Below are 14,894 nucleotides of genomic sequence, written 5' to 3'. Positions count from 1 at the left end.
CTCTCAAGCTGGATCTTGCGGGGCAGAGAGAGGACAGGAACGGTGGGTGTTTACGGGGAGGTTTCTTCTCCTCGCCTGCTGGGCTCAGCACTGGCGTCATTTGCCGCAAGGCCTTGACCTCAGTTTCAGCTCTGTTGTCCTGAGCGTCTGGCTGACTCCTTGGCATATTTCTGGAGTCTCTGGGACTTCCCTTGCAATGGGGGAAGGACACCGGCACCTGGGTTAGGCCACATGAGTGCCTCCCCGAAGGTTGCCTGGCCAGGCCCCTGCTGCGCTGCCTGATCCCGTCTCCCATCCACTGCCTCCTTCACTCACTAAGGCCTCGACACCCTCTCTGCCTACCCAGCCAGCCTGCTCGGGCTCCTCCTGCCGCATGGCCTTGGCACCAGAATGCTTTTGTTGTAGCACAGCACATGCGTGGATGCTTCTCCTCTTTCAGTTTCACCCCTCAGAGCGGCCACCCTGCAGCTCACCCGCCGAGGTACCCCTCCCAACTTCTCGTTACTTCGGCGACATCACCACCCTGTGTCTACTACTTGAGGATGCCTACCATCTGCCTGCATTTCCTGACCCATCCTGACCCTCTAGCATCTCAGCCATGTGAGAAACGTGGACATGACCTGTTTTGTTGCCCACCCAGAATGCGCCTGACATGGAAGACACTCAATCAACAGTTGCTGAGTTAACGAATGAGCCCCATTGCCACCCAGATAGCCTTTGACCAGGCTCAGAAAGTGTTCAGGGTAGACTGGGCTGGGGAGGGGGTATTAGTTCTGGTGACTCCTAGAACTGTTGGTGAGCTTCTATCTTTGCATTCTTCCCCCTGGGAAGCAGTTTGGTCATTAGCATTCTTCACCGGATACTCCAGCTCTTCCTTATTTTCTGGGCAAAGAGTAGGATTGTACTTCCCCGTACCCTTTGAAATGAGGCTTTGCCCACCCTGGGGCTTGTTTTGGCCTCTGAAATGGTGGTGGCAGGGGCATGCGTCTCCTCTGGGCAGACATTGTAGGGCCCACGTGTGATCCACTGTGTTCCCCCCGCCACCATGATGATCATGGACTTGGACGTGTTTGTTGAGATGGAGCTTCCATCACTCTGGGCCTCCAAATAACTCCAAGGAGCAGAGCCTCTGGTCACTGAAGCCAGACATGAATTAGGCTCAGGAAGGAAACTTTGGTTGTGCTCAACCATGGAGATTTTGGACTTTTATGTTACTATAGCACAGCCTACTCCGTTTTCACTGATCAGGAGTTGGGAGTTTTTATTAGGATATCAGAAGGGTTTGTTAGCCAAATAAGGTCAAGAACAGCTGGCTCAGGGGTCAGCCCGTCCCATTCTGTAGCTAGTGTGGAGGTACAGGGAAGGCAAAGCTCATGTTTATTAACACATGCCCGATTGTGTGCCAGACCCTTTGCTGAGTGCTTCCTCTATGTGATGGCATCAAGACTCCAACAGTTTGCAAGGCAACTGCTCTGAGCCCCGTTTTATACACGTAGTTGAGGCTCAGAGAGTTTAGGGCATTGCTCCCCAGAGTCCAGCAGCATCACTATCACCTGAGACCTTGTGAGAAATGTAGACTCTCCAGGCACTCCCCAGCCTGTTATATCAAAATCTGCATTTTGCTAAGCTCTCAAGGTGATCTGTGTGACATTGAAGTTTTTTTAAAAGATTTATTTTATGAGGCTGGTGCTGTGGCACACTAAGTTAATCCTCCGCCTGCAGCGCCGGCATCCCATATGGGCACCGGGTTTTAGTCCCAGTTGCTCCTCTTCCAGTCCAGCTCTCTGCTGTGGCCTGGGATAGCAGTGGAGGATGGCCCAGTTGCTTGGGCCCCTGCATCCGCATGGGAGACCAGGAAAAAGCACCTGGCTCCTGGCTTCGGATTGGTGCAGCTCCGGCTGTTGCGGCCATCTGGGGAGTGAACCAACAGAAGGAAGACCTTTCTCTGTCTCTCTCTCTCCTGTAACTCTACCTGTCAAATAAATAAATAAAATCTTTTTAAAAAAATAAAGACTTATTTGAAAGAGTTACAGCAAAAGGTAGAGCCAGAGAAAGAGAGGTCTTCCATCTGCTAGTTCATTCCCCAAATGACCGCAATGGCCAGAGCTCAGCTGTGCTGATCTGAAACCAGAAGCCAGGAGCTTCCTCTGGGTCTCCAAAGACTTGGGCCATCTTCTACTGCTTTCCCAGGCCACAACAGAGAGCTGAATTGGAAGTGGAGCAGCTGGGACTCGAACCGGCGCCCATATGGGATATGGGAGCTGCAGGCTGGGGCTTTAACTCGCTGTGCCACAGTGCTGGCCTCGACATTAAAGTTTGAGACATGCTGTTTTTGGGGATTTGCTTGGCAATGGTTAGTTCCTGAGTAGGGAACCCAGGTGGCCATCATCTGAGAGATAGGCATGGTTTCCCCATTGCCCCACCCCAGGCTTGCCAGGTGAGCAGGAACCAGGATTTAGGCATCCAATCCTCTCCCAGCCTGTGTCTGTTGGTTCCCCCAGCGTCACATCTTCACGTTGAGCAGTACTTGGTGGTAACCCAAGCTCTTTGTTGACTCAGAAAACCACACATACCATATGCCTAAGACATATTTTCCTTCTAGCTGTGGATCTGCTGGGCAAGCCCTCATTGTGGGCTGGAGGTGGATCAGATACTGTACCCAGGAGGCAGTGTCACTGCTGATACGCCGGTGGGGACCAGGGAGCTGCGTTAACTTCCTGGTGGCAGCCACTTGTCTTGGTGCCTCTGTGAGGACAGAATCAGGCCCCCTAGGCTTTGAGTTCTGTATCTGGTGGGAGCTGGAAGTACCCTGACTCCCTGGTGGAGTCCTGAACCACTAGAGGGTCTCACATAGCGCCTCATGTGGCAGTGGCTGGAACACAGATCTCTGTAGTTTCTGTCCACAGGGGATGAGCCAGGCTGTTACCCCAGACAAGGAAATAGCTAAGAAAGATGTGCCCAGGGAAGGAGGGCGGCTCTCTGTGGACACAGCATCTGGGGGACGGTGGATCTGGTGACCAGGTCCTCTCTTACTCTTACTCCTTGGTGCCATTCACCTCTGGGGAGAAAAGGCGGAGATGCGGAGGACTTAAGAGCTTTTGGGCAAAGGAGCATGGTTTGGCCTCTTTCCATTGGGATTCCCAGGCTGGCTACGGCTTCTCTCTCTAGAGAGTTAGGTTTTCTATGAAAAGGGTGCAGCTCCCTCTCCCTTGGTTGAGATCTAGTCATGCATTTGGCTAAGGGAGAAATCTCACATCACAGTCATCACTTAATTGGACACATTCACCCTCTGTATCCATGGGTTCAACCAGCCACGTGTGGCAGTTAGGAAAAAATAGCATCTGCACTGAACCCATACAGACGTTTTTCTTGTCATTCCCAAAACAGTGCAGTGTAACAACAATTTCCATAGCATTTACATTGTATCAGGGGCTGTAAGAAAGCCTGAGATGATTTACAGCACACGGGAGGACATGCACAGGTTTTATGCAATACTACACCATTTTACTTAAGGAACCTGAGTGGCTGCAGATTTTGGTATCCTCAGGGGTCCTGGAACCAAGCCCCCATGGACACTGAGAGAGGACCGTATGGGAGGATTTCACAGTGCCATGCTGTGGATGGTGGAGGTGACATGGTCCCCAAGCGCTGCCTGAAGACTCAGGCCCAGCCTCCTGTCCTGCCCTGCCCTGTGCCCCCTCTGAGCCACACTTAAAGGAACACCCCGTGGGGAGGATGTCTGGGGAGCCCCGCCGTGGACAGAGCACGCGTTCTAAGCCCACTCCTATGCCGAGGCTCCTGAGATGCATGAGTATGGGAAGCTGAAGTCAGCTGGTGCTCAGGGGCTGGTCCCGGGAGGGCCTGACCACTGCAGAACCTCATTTACGAGTTGGGGAGTGAGTTGCCCAAGGCGCCAGGGCAGTGGGTGGCAGAGCTGGCTGTGGCTCCCAGGCCTCCGGTCTCTTTCTGTGTGGCCTGGGTGCTTGCCCCACGTCCCTGAGCTGGGCTCTGTTTTTGTTCCAATACGGAAATGTGGCTGCAGAGGGGCTGTGGTGGCAGAGGGCTGGGTGGGACGGCCGCCAGCTCCCTTGCTGTGGGCAAACCGTGCCCGGGCCCCGGGTTGGCAATCGTCAAGAAAGCAAATTAAAACAGAGACTCTCCCATCTCCTCTCCCCCCTCTCCCCACTCTGACAGGTTTATTTGGGAAAGCGACAGGAGGCTAATGGAATCACTTAATTTCTCCAATAATAAATTTCCCCCAAGTGCATTAATTGAATGTTTTGCAACAGTCTCCTTCCACACACCCTTCCTCACAGGCTGCTCTGTGCTGATGGCCCTTCTGGCACTGCTGTGCCCTGAGCTGGCCTGGCCCGGCCTGGCTGCTGAGTAGTTTTGCAGTTCCGGGTTAAGAGTGCCAAGCCAGGCAATAGCACTTTCAGGAGGGCCCTCTGGGATAATGGGGCAGAACAGCAAGTGTCGTTTCAGAATCGCCTGGTTCAGCATCTGAATCCAGGCTCTGTCACTTCCCAGCTGTGTGACCTGGGAAAGTCACTTAATTTCTGCTTTCTTTGCTTGCAGCATTTGCAAATGGGGATAACACGGCTCAGCTGCCAGGCTGTTAATGGAGCTTAGAACCGGGTCCTGGGAAGCCCCGGGCACATAGTAGGTCTTCAGCCAATCTGAACTACTGGTTACTTTGTATCCAGTTAATATTTGCAGTCTATTCCCCCCCCCCCCCATCTTCATTGCCCTCAGTTTCTGGATGAGAGAGAAAGAGAGAGAGAAGGAAAGAGAAGGAGGGAGAGTGAGAGAGAAGGAGGAAGAGAGGAGAGGGAAGAGGGTAGAGGGGAGAAAGAGGGGAGAGGGGAGAGGGAGAATGGCAGAGACCGAAAGAGAGAAGAGAAAGGGAGGCGCTGAGGTGGGTACCTTGAGATCACTGCAGGGCCAGAGACAGCATGTCTGGCTTTGTGAAATGGTGCTCAAGCCCTTATGTAACTCGGCAGCCACAGTCAAGGGACTGCACAGTTGCCAATCTTCCTAGACAGATGTCTGAGGCTTGATAGCCAGAGAAAGGGGCCAGCTGGAAGTCAGAGAGCTGCCTCTAGTCCCCAGCAGCTGAGAAGCTGGGTGCCCACCTGTGTGTCGGCAGATTTGGAAGCGATGATGGCACTTGCCCGGATGATGCATGATTAATGTACAATTGACTGTGGAATGCACAGCTGTTGTGTGTTTTCAAGACAAATAACTCCCCACGACTAAGAGGTTGCATGGGGTTTACATAATATAAGCCTTGACTTTGGCGTTAGTTATGAAGAGTAGGCAAGGGCAGCCCTGTGGTCCCTCCAGCCTGGAGGATGGGAGCGAGGTATCTGGGGGGTCTTCCCAGTGTGAGCATCCCTGGGGAGGAGCAAACATCCTCTGTCCATGTGGCTTCCTCTTGTGTCACCCCCTAGGTCACTGTGGTGTCTGACGGTAGCACTTGGGATCCAAGACGGACAAGGCACCCTTGAGGTGCTCTCAGTCCACAGGAGGGTCAGATGTGTTTGTGTCTGACCTAAGGGGGGCAGTGGCAGGGAACAGCGCCCTCCTGGGATGGGAGCTGCAGAGAGGCCGCCACTTCTAATTGGGAAAATGAGAAGACTTCATGGATGAGTGGGTGCAAGGCATTCTGGGCACTGAGCCTTTGAAACACGCTGTTTTCTGTGTGTTCCTTGGAGCTGAGGGGAGCCGCAAACCTCTTCTCTTGCATGCTCAGCCTACCTCCTTGGATCTAGGGTCCATCATTTGTAGAGAGAGCAGCTTCTGCTTCCCTTGCAAAGCAAACGAGAGAATGCCCCGAAAGCTGGGTCTGGCCCAGTTGAGCAGGCTGCAGGGAGGTTGCTCCTCTTTGGCGTGGAGCCCCTGACCCTTCCCGCCTCCCTCAAGGCTGCTAAGCACAGAGCCGTGTCGGGATGCTCAGCCTGCCTGCTGTCGGCCAGCAAAGCAGGTGCCTCTTGGGCCCTGCTCCGGCTCAATCGGAAAGGATTGTCATTTTGTTTCAAATGTCCAGTTTTGAGTTCAGGGAATGCAGCTGAGGGATAATCCAATAACCACCAGACTCATGATGACAGCCGCACATGCCTTGGCCTAGTTCGGGCAATGTGTGGGATTAACTGGGTGGGGTGGAAGTGGTATTTACCCACCAATCTGCCGCTTGCATGTGCCTTTCTGGTGGGGAAACTGGAGCTGAGCTGGTGAATTGCACAGCTGAGTGTAATTGTGGAATACGGAAATGAAAGGGGCCAGAGAGGGAGAGGGAGAGAGCGAGTGCGCGCGTGCGAGAGCGCATAGCCCAGGAGTCCCCCTTACAAGCCAGTGAGCAACACTCAGAAGTGTCCTTGGTCCTGTGCAGTCACCAGCACTCTGCTCTTCCTGCGGGGGCAGGGGGATGGGGTTAACCAGACCTTACCTGCAGCTGGCTGCGACGTGGGACCCTCACATTCTGTAGTTCCCTGTCCCGTCCCCGGTGGGTATGTGGGGGAGAGAATGGCTTTGTGTTTGCTCCCTTGATTTACTCAACTGTCTCCAGAAAACCCGGTGAAAGTGCAAATATGTTTTCGGGGCGAGGCAGCCTGCTGAGCTCTTGAGTTCATAACGCCAGTTTGTTGATTACTTCTGGTAACCCAATGCCATCCCGAGGAGCCACGGGAGGTCATTTTGGTCCCAGGCATGGAAGGTCAGGTCAAGACGAGAGGGTGGGGGTTTCAGCTGAGGGCCTCCCGAGGACTCCTGGCCTCTGCAGGCAGAGTGGCCTGGCTCCACACTTGGCCGTGCCTGCTGGTAGGGTTTGGTGCTATTGCCGAGGCTTGGGATGCTCCGGAAGAGCCATGGAGAACTAGGTCCCTTCAGGATCCTTCCAGAAAGGTCTCCAGAAAGGAACTGAAGCCTGGGAAGTACCCCTGCCCCTTGCCAGCTGTTCTCCAGAAAACAGTGAAGGGGAAATTGAGAAACCTCCCAATCACTCATCGTCACTGAAGTGTATGCCTTATATACCTTTTCTTAAGATTATTTTTTTATTTGAGAGGCAGAGATACAGAGAGAGGGGGAGACAGGGAGAGAAGTCTTCCATCTGCTGATTCACTCCACAAATAGCTGCAATGGCTGGGGCTGAGTCGATTTGAAGCCAGGAACCAAGAGCTTCTTCCCAGTCTCCCATGTGGGTGCAGAGGCCCAAGCACTTGGGCCATCCTCCACTGCTTTCCCAGGCCACAGCAGAGAGCTGGACTAGAAGAGGAGCAGCCAGGACTAGAACTGTTGCCTAAATGGGATGCCAGTGCAGCAGGTGGGGGATTAACCTACTGCACCACAGCGCTGGCCCTTTCCTTATATACCTTGAAATATTCTTTATTATTGTGGTAGATTACACTTGTCATCCATATTAACCATTCTTAAGCAGTCAAGATGTTAACTCAGGGGTATGCAGGACATTCACAATGCTGTAAAGCCATCACCACCATCCATTTTGAGAATTTTTTATTTTATTTTATTTTTTTTAACTTTTATTTAATGAATATAAATTTCCAAAGTACGATTTATGCATTACAATGGCTTCCCCCACATACCATCCCTCCCACCCACTACCCTCCCCTTTCCCACTCCCTCTCCCCTTCCATTCACATCAAGATTCATTTTCGATTATCTTAATATACAGAAGATCAGCTTAGTATACATTAAGTAAGGATTTCAACAGTTTGCTCTCACACAAAAACATAAAGTGAAAAATAATAGATGATTTTTTTAAATGATGATGAAATCAGATCAGACCTATTGTCATGTTTAATCCCAGTGAGAGTCAAGTTGGGAGTTGATAATTTCTTTTTTTTTTTTTTTTTAACAGAGGATCAGTTTAGTATACATTAAGTAAAGATTTCAACAGTTTGCACCCCCATAGAAACACAAAGTGAAATATATTGTTTGAGTACTCGTTATAGCATTAAATCTCAATACACAGCACATTAAGGACAGAGATCCTACATGAGGAGTAAGTGCACAGTGACTCCTGTTGTTGACTTTACCAATTGACACTCCTGTCTATGGCATCAGTAGTCTCCCTAGGCTCCAGTCATGAGTTTCCAAGGCTATGGAAGCCCTCTGAGTTCTCCGATTCTTATCTTGTTTAGACAAGGTCATAGTCAAAGTGGAGGTTCTCTCCTCACTTCAGAGAAAGGTACCCATTTTGAGAATTTTTTAATCTTCCCAAACAGATATTCTGTACCCATTAAAGGTAACTCAACATAATCTTTTCCCCTAGCCCCTGGTTACCACCATTCTCCTTTCTGTCTCTAGGAATGTGAAGTACTTCATGTAAGTGTAATCAAATGATAGCTTGGGATTCGATGATTTCATTTAGCATGATGTCTTCAAGGTCCATCCACGTTTAGCATGTATCATTGGGATTTCATTCCTTTGTAAGGCTGAATGATGGTCCATCCTGTCTGTCTGTCTCTGCCTTCCTACCTGGAATACTTGATTTATCTGTTTGTCTTTTGAAAGATGCTTGGCTTGTCTCTATGTTTTGGTCATTGTGAATCAGGCTGCCATGCACATCGGTGTACAAGTACCTGTTTCAGTCTCTACTTTTTATTCTTTTGAGTATCCTTCCGGAAGTGGAATTGCTGGGTCATCTGGCATTTCCGTGTTTAGCAGCCCCCAGGGTGGTATCTAGCCATGGGAAACCAATCAATAGTTAATAATGTGCACAGGCACACACGCAGCTGGTCACAATCAGAAGTGGGTCCCTCAATGGAAGGTTCTTTGTCAGATTCTATACAGCCCCGACAAATGGAGTTTTTCTTTCAACTTTTTCCAGTAGCACACTGGTGCTCAGTAGTGTGTGTGTGTGTGTGTATTGTGTCTCCCTGATGCCTTCTCTTGGCCCTAACACTGGTGTAGCTGGCCTCCCAGCTGGCACGACAGGAGTCTGCCCCATGCCATCCACACTCACCACACTGCAGCTACTTCCCGGGAGCCCACCGTGCTTGCTCTCTGCCGACACAGGCTGCAGTGCCCCTGCCAGAGGAGGTCACCTTTGAACGGCCCGTGTGCTGTTGCCATCCCACAGTGAGAAGACTGATCACACGAGGAAGGCAATGTACTGCAAGAAAGCCTTTGTGTGCCTGCTCTCTCCGTGACTGTCTCTGAAGGCAGACACATGCATCTTCCACTAGCGTGCTGCCATGTAAGAAGTGCTTCAGGAGACATGTGCAAAAGTCCTGTGGCAACAGTAACAGGACCTCTCCCCACAGGGATCGATGAAAGCTCTACCGAGCAAGGGGCAATTGGGTGGAGTGTTGCAGGGTGAGTAGAAGGTTAAAATATGGAGAAACAGCAGATTAGCAGGGGTTGTGAGGTATCTGGCTGGAGACTTCTCTTGATAACATTCATACAGGCCATGCTCAGGTGGTTGGACATTGGTCTGTTGGCCTTGAGGATGTGTCAAAGGAAGGATTTTAAATGAGCTACTAGAACCCAGGGTTCCTTCTACTCCTTGTGCCCTGACAAGACTTTCCTGTCTGGAACTCAGTGCCGGGACAATTGGTTACCTGTGTCTTTGACAGGTATGTGTTGTCAGCTTCTATAAACCATAGCATGACCTGCAAGATGCTTCTGGATTTCGAATGCATTTTGGGAGATTCTGCCCTGTTGCGGTGGATGCAAAATACTGTGCAGCCCTTCAGCTTCTGCGCCTCCCTGCCCAGCCCCCATGCCCTTGCCATGGGGCTCTGCTGAGGGTCCAAGGAGCTCGTTGCCACGCTGTGCTCTGTGTGTAAGACTTGAAAGCTGGGCTTGGCTGGCATCACCTCGCCGCTCTGCAGAAGTGGAGACTGAGCCGTGAAGACGAGCGCCTCGAGCAGGGGTTATTTTACATTTTTAATCAACACGTTGGAGCCGGCGCCGCGGCTCACTAGGCTAATCCTCCGCCTTGCGGTGCCAGCACACCGGGTTCTAGTCCAGGTCGGGGTGCCGGATTCTGTCCCGGTTGCCCCTCTTCCAGGCCAGCTCTCTGCTGTGGCCAGGGAGTGCAGTGGAGGATGGCCCAAGTGCTTGGGCCCTGCACCCCATGGGAGACCAGGAGAAGCACCTGGCTCCTGCCATCGGATCAGCGCAGTGTGCCGGCCGCAGTGCGCCAGCCGCGGCGGCCATTGGAGGGTGAACCAACGGCAAAGGAAGACCTTTCTCTTTGTCTCTCTCATTGTCCACTCTGCCTGTCAAAAAAAAAAAAAATCGACACGTAACAGGGCGATACTCTGATATATGAATGCCATGTTTAATGGTGAAGTCAGGGCGATTAGCACACCCACCACCTCAAACATTTATCATTTCTTGTGTTGGGAACCTTCAATATCCTTTCCTGTAGCTGTTTCACAGCAAGTCCAGGGGAGTCAGGGCATTGACCTGGGTGGCCCGGCTGTCAAGCCCTGCGCTTGGGGTGGGCCTTTGGCTTAGCAGTTAAGATGCCACTTTGGATGCCAGCATCCCTTGCTGGAGTATCTGGGTTTGAGTCCAATCTCTGCTTCCAATCCAGTCTCCTACTATGCACAGTGAGAGGCAGCAGGTCGCAGCTCAAGTATTTGGGGTCCACCCTGGGGGCAACCCATATTGAGTTCCTGGTTTCCACCTGACCCTACCAGGTGGGCATCTGGGGAATGAGCCAGCAGATGGAAGATCTTTATATCTATGTCTCTGTCGCTCAGCCTTTCAAAGAAAATGAAATAAATAAAAGCAACCAAAAAGAGAAACCTGATCTTATCATGATGTTGTTCTCTTCTCTCTGCCTGCCCCCCCCCCCACCAGAGCCCCCTAAATGCAGCTCGGTCCTTTGCAGTTGTGCAGTGAGAGTCTTAAAGTTCTCAGGAAATGCTGACTAGTGCGGGAGTGGATTTGGAGCTAGATCCGAGATTTAAATCCTGATGGCACAAATTTCCAGCAGTGAGAGCGGCGGTGCATTGCTGGACTCTGTGCCCGAATTTCCCCATTTCCATCAGGGCTTACCCTGTGGCATTATTTGAAGATTAGAAAAGGCATTCTCAGAGCACACAGGGCAGGGCCTGACTCGCAGCAGCTGCATAGGAACGTGATGCATAATAATAATCGTAGTAGTAGTTATGAGTTTCTTTAGCAAAGTAGAGGGCGTGGCCTACCCCCAGACTTGAGAATATGAGGTTGGTAGGTGTTTATGGACTGCTGGCTGTTGGGGATGGTGGTGAAGCCCTTGTTTTTCACAGGAAATGAGGACATGGGAAGTCAAGGTGATGCAGAGCAACCAGACGGACGTGCTTGGTCTCAGGCTGCACACAGGGCGTGGAAGAGCAGGTCACGGGGGGAAGGCCTGGGTGGGCACGCAGTACAGGCTGAGCGGCCAGGGAGCTGGGGAGCTGGGAGCAGCTGCTGGAGTGGGTAAGGAGGCACAGGGTGAGGGCAGACCAGGGAAGGTGGCTCCATGGGATGAGGGAGGCCAGAGGCTGGGAAGAGCGGTGAAAGGGAGCCAAGAAAAAAGAGGGGGCTGGGAAGAGGCCCCCCTGGGTGAGGGTCACAGGCCTGCCGGGGTGCTGGGGATGACATGAGGGCATGGGTGAGGAGCCAGCTCAGGGGTTTTCAGGACAAACACACGGAGGTGCGGGCAGAGGCCACCAGAATGTGCCCCGAATGCATCCAGGGGACACTAAACACTTTAGCATATTCTCTGATGAATCATTTCTCCAGCTCTAACCACATTAGGGCCCCACGAGGCCACGGCTTGGTGCTCTGTCTGTCAGATATCGTTGCCATTTAAGTGAGCGATGCGGAGGGGGCTGGCCGCGCGCCTGGGTCTGAGATGAGACAGGTGGCCTGGAGAGCTGGCCGTAGAGCCCTTATTTCTTTGGCTCTGTAATCAGATTGGAGGCAGGATGCTTTTCTGTGTCTCTCCTGTGTCGTCTCTCAGGCTTGGTACTGTTTCCCCTGGTGTGTACCCTATGGGTTCACCTGGCACGATGCCCATGTGGGGCGGAGACGGGAAAGACCCCTAGTGTGGTCCATCCCGGGTTCTGTGCCCCTGGGGAGTGGAGGAGGGGAGAGATGGGCTTAGGACCTCCCAGGGAGCAGAGCCAGGGGGCGGAGGCAACCCAGGCCAGAAACAGGAGCCAAAGGGCCTGGTACCCAGGCGTTGTGGGAGGGGTGGGAGATGGCATCGAGGCTCAGAAAGGCCCCGGAACACAGGCCCTGAGCTTTATTTTTTTGGAAGACTAAACGTGGACTCATTTTGTGGTAGACACTACTTAAAACACTGAGTGTGATCTTATAATACAAACTGCAGGTGTTAAGAAAAGACATTCTCACTCATTGCAAAAACATTAGAAAATTACAGACAAGAGCGGGGAAGGTTATTTAGCTCCATCTCCCACAGTGATCTTTTAGCCTATTTGGCTATAAACTATTTTTCCCCCTAGGAAGATAAGAAGGATATATAAAATAGGATCCTATTTTTTTTTTTAAAAAAGATTTTATTTGAGAGGTAGAGTTACAGGCAGAGAGGGAGAGACAGATAGAAAGATCTTCTGTCCACTGGTTCACTCCCCAAATCGCTGCCATGGCTGGAGCTGGGCTGATCCGAAGCTAGGACCCAGGAGCTTTTTCCAGGTCTCCCATGTGGGTGCAGGGGCCTAAGGACTTGGGCCATATTGCTTTCCCAGGCCATAGCAGGGAACTGGATTAGAAGTGGAGCAGCCGGGACACTAACTGGTGCCCACATGGGATGCTGGCACCACAGGTGGTGGCTTTACCCGCTATGTCACAGTGCCAGGCCCCCAAGATCCTATTTTTGAAAGAATGTATTTTGCAACTTGTGTTTTGTATAACTACATATGATTTTTTTTGCCATTTTAAAATATTATAAGATATTTTGTTTTAGAGATTTACCATATCTTATTTATAAAGTTCTGTTTTTTAAAGATTTATTTATTTGAAAGGCAGCATGTCGGAGAAAGGAGGAGGACAGAGAGAGACCTTCTTTCTTCCAGTCCACTGCCTAGATGCTCACAAAAGCCAGGACTGGACGAGGCCAAAGCCTGGAGCCAGGAACTTCATCCAGATCTCCCACTTGGCCCAAGTCTCCCTTGGGTGGCAGGAACCTGATTAGTCTTGGGCCATCACCTGCTGGCTCCCAGATGCATTTGCAGTGAGTTGACCTGGGAGTGGAGTAGCCAGGGCTCCAACCAGCACACTGACATGAGATGTGGTCGTCCCAGGTGGCAGCTTGACCCGACACACCACAGAGCCTAAAGTTCTATTTTGTACACTCCTCCCCACCACCTTTTGTCTACTATAATGAGTCCTTGGTGAATAGCCATAGTACATACATTTTTGTGCACATTCTTAAATATTTTCTAGAAGTGTTTGTGGCAGTTAAAGGATCCAAAGTGTTAACTACATTTTGAAGTTTTAGATGTTTGTTTACTGGTTTTTGGATATGTTTGGCCAAATTCATCTCACACATTGCCTGATGTGTGAGAATACCATATTTCCCGCATTTCCCCCAGTACTGAGCATTATGACTTCAAAATATCTTGCCAGATTTTGAGGCTGATGCTGTGGTGTAGAAGGTTAAGCCACCATCTGCAGTGCTGACATCCCATAAGGGCACTCGTTTGAGTCCTGGCTGCTCCACTTCCTCTCTAGCTCCCTGCTAATGCACCTGGGAAAGTATCAGAAGATGGCCCAAGTGCTCGGTCCCTTGCACCTGTGTGGGAGACCCAGATGAAGCTCCTGGCTCCTGGTTTCATCTGGCTCAGTCCTGGCTGTTGTGGCCCTCTGAGGAGTGAACTATTGATGGATGATGTGTCTCTCTTCCTCTCTGTCTCTCCCTCTCTCTTTAACTCTAACTTTCAAATTAATTAAAAACTAATAAAAAATCTCAGAAATGATTAAAACATCTTACCAGATTTATAAGGGGAATGTGGCATTTTACTTTTGAACATTAAGTGAGGCCAAACATTTTTTCTTTCATATTTGACATATTTAATCTCTGTGAATTGCTGATTTGTTTCTTTTGCCCATTTTTTTCTGCTGATGTTATCTTTTTATTATTCACTTTGAAGTATTTAATATTAAAATTATTAGCCCTTTGTCTTTCACCTGCTTTGAAAACACATCTTTTCAGTTTACTTCTTGTCTTTGATTTCAGGTATATGTATTTCAAATTTTATCTTGGCAAATCCATCCAAGTTTTATTTAATTTTTCTCTGGTGTGATAATTAGAAAACTCTGCTGGGGGCTGAAACTGTGGTACAGTGGGATAAGCTTCTGCTTGGGATGCTGGCATCCCATGTGAGCACTGATTTGAGTCCTGGTTGCTCCACTTCTGATCCAGCTCCCTACTAATGCACTTGGGTAAGCAGCGGAAGATGGCCCAAGTGTTTGGGCTCCTGCTGCCCACATAGCAGACGTGAATGGAGTTCCAGGCTCTTGGCTTTGGCCTGGCTCAGCCCCAGCCAATGTAGCCATTTGAGGAGTGAACCAGCAGGATCCCTGTCTCTCTGTAATTCTGCCTTTTAATAAATAATAAATAAATCTTTATTTTTTAAAAAGAAAATTTCTTCTAAGATTATATGTTCACCTGTCTTCCTCTCCATACGTTTTTAGGTTTTCCTTTTACATTTAAATCCTCATAGTTTAATTGCCATTCATCTTAAACTAATATCCATATCAAATGAGGTAAGTTATAAGGAGGAAAGTTTTGGTTTAATATGTGAATGAAGTTTCTCAAGGGCTAGAGTTGTGCACAAGGGAAAGACTGGCATCCAGGGAAGTGGCTGATCTCATGTCTGACCTTCCTCTGGGTTCAGAAGTCCTTGGCGTTCTCCAAGTGCTCAGTTAAC

At 50.3% G+C, this 14,894-nt stretch overlaps 1 long non-coding RNA gene across 9 annotated transcripts in view; it reads left to right on the top strand.

Moving 5' to 3' along the window:
• The window catches only part of LOC149121922 (uncharacterized), a 90,427-nt gene that overhangs the window by 32,756 nt on the left and 42,777 nt on the right, over positions 1 to 14,894 (top strand). The window contains exon 5 of one of the 9 annotated variants that reach the window (XR_016221554.1): positions 440 to 1,958. The exons of the other annotated variants lie outside the window; for them this stretch is intronic. This is a non-coding gene — a long non-coding RNA (uncharacterized LOC149121922). Of the gene's footprint in view, positions 1 to 439; positions 1,959 to 14,894 lie in introns of those variants that run through there. 9 annotated transcript variants of the gene reach the window in all.

This window comes from Oryctolagus cuniculus, chromosome 15 (assembly GCF_051225735.1).
Source record: "Oryctolagus cuniculus isolate XC-2025 breed Fujian yellow rabbit chromosome 15, ASM5122573v1, whole genome shotgun sequence".
NCBI classification, from domain to species: domain Eukaryota; kingdom Metazoa; phylum Chordata; class Mammalia; order Lagomorpha; family Leporidae; genus Oryctolagus; species Oryctolagus cuniculus.
Note: the sequence above shows the minus strand (reverse complement) of the source record. Positions and strands in the feature narration are given on the sequence as shown.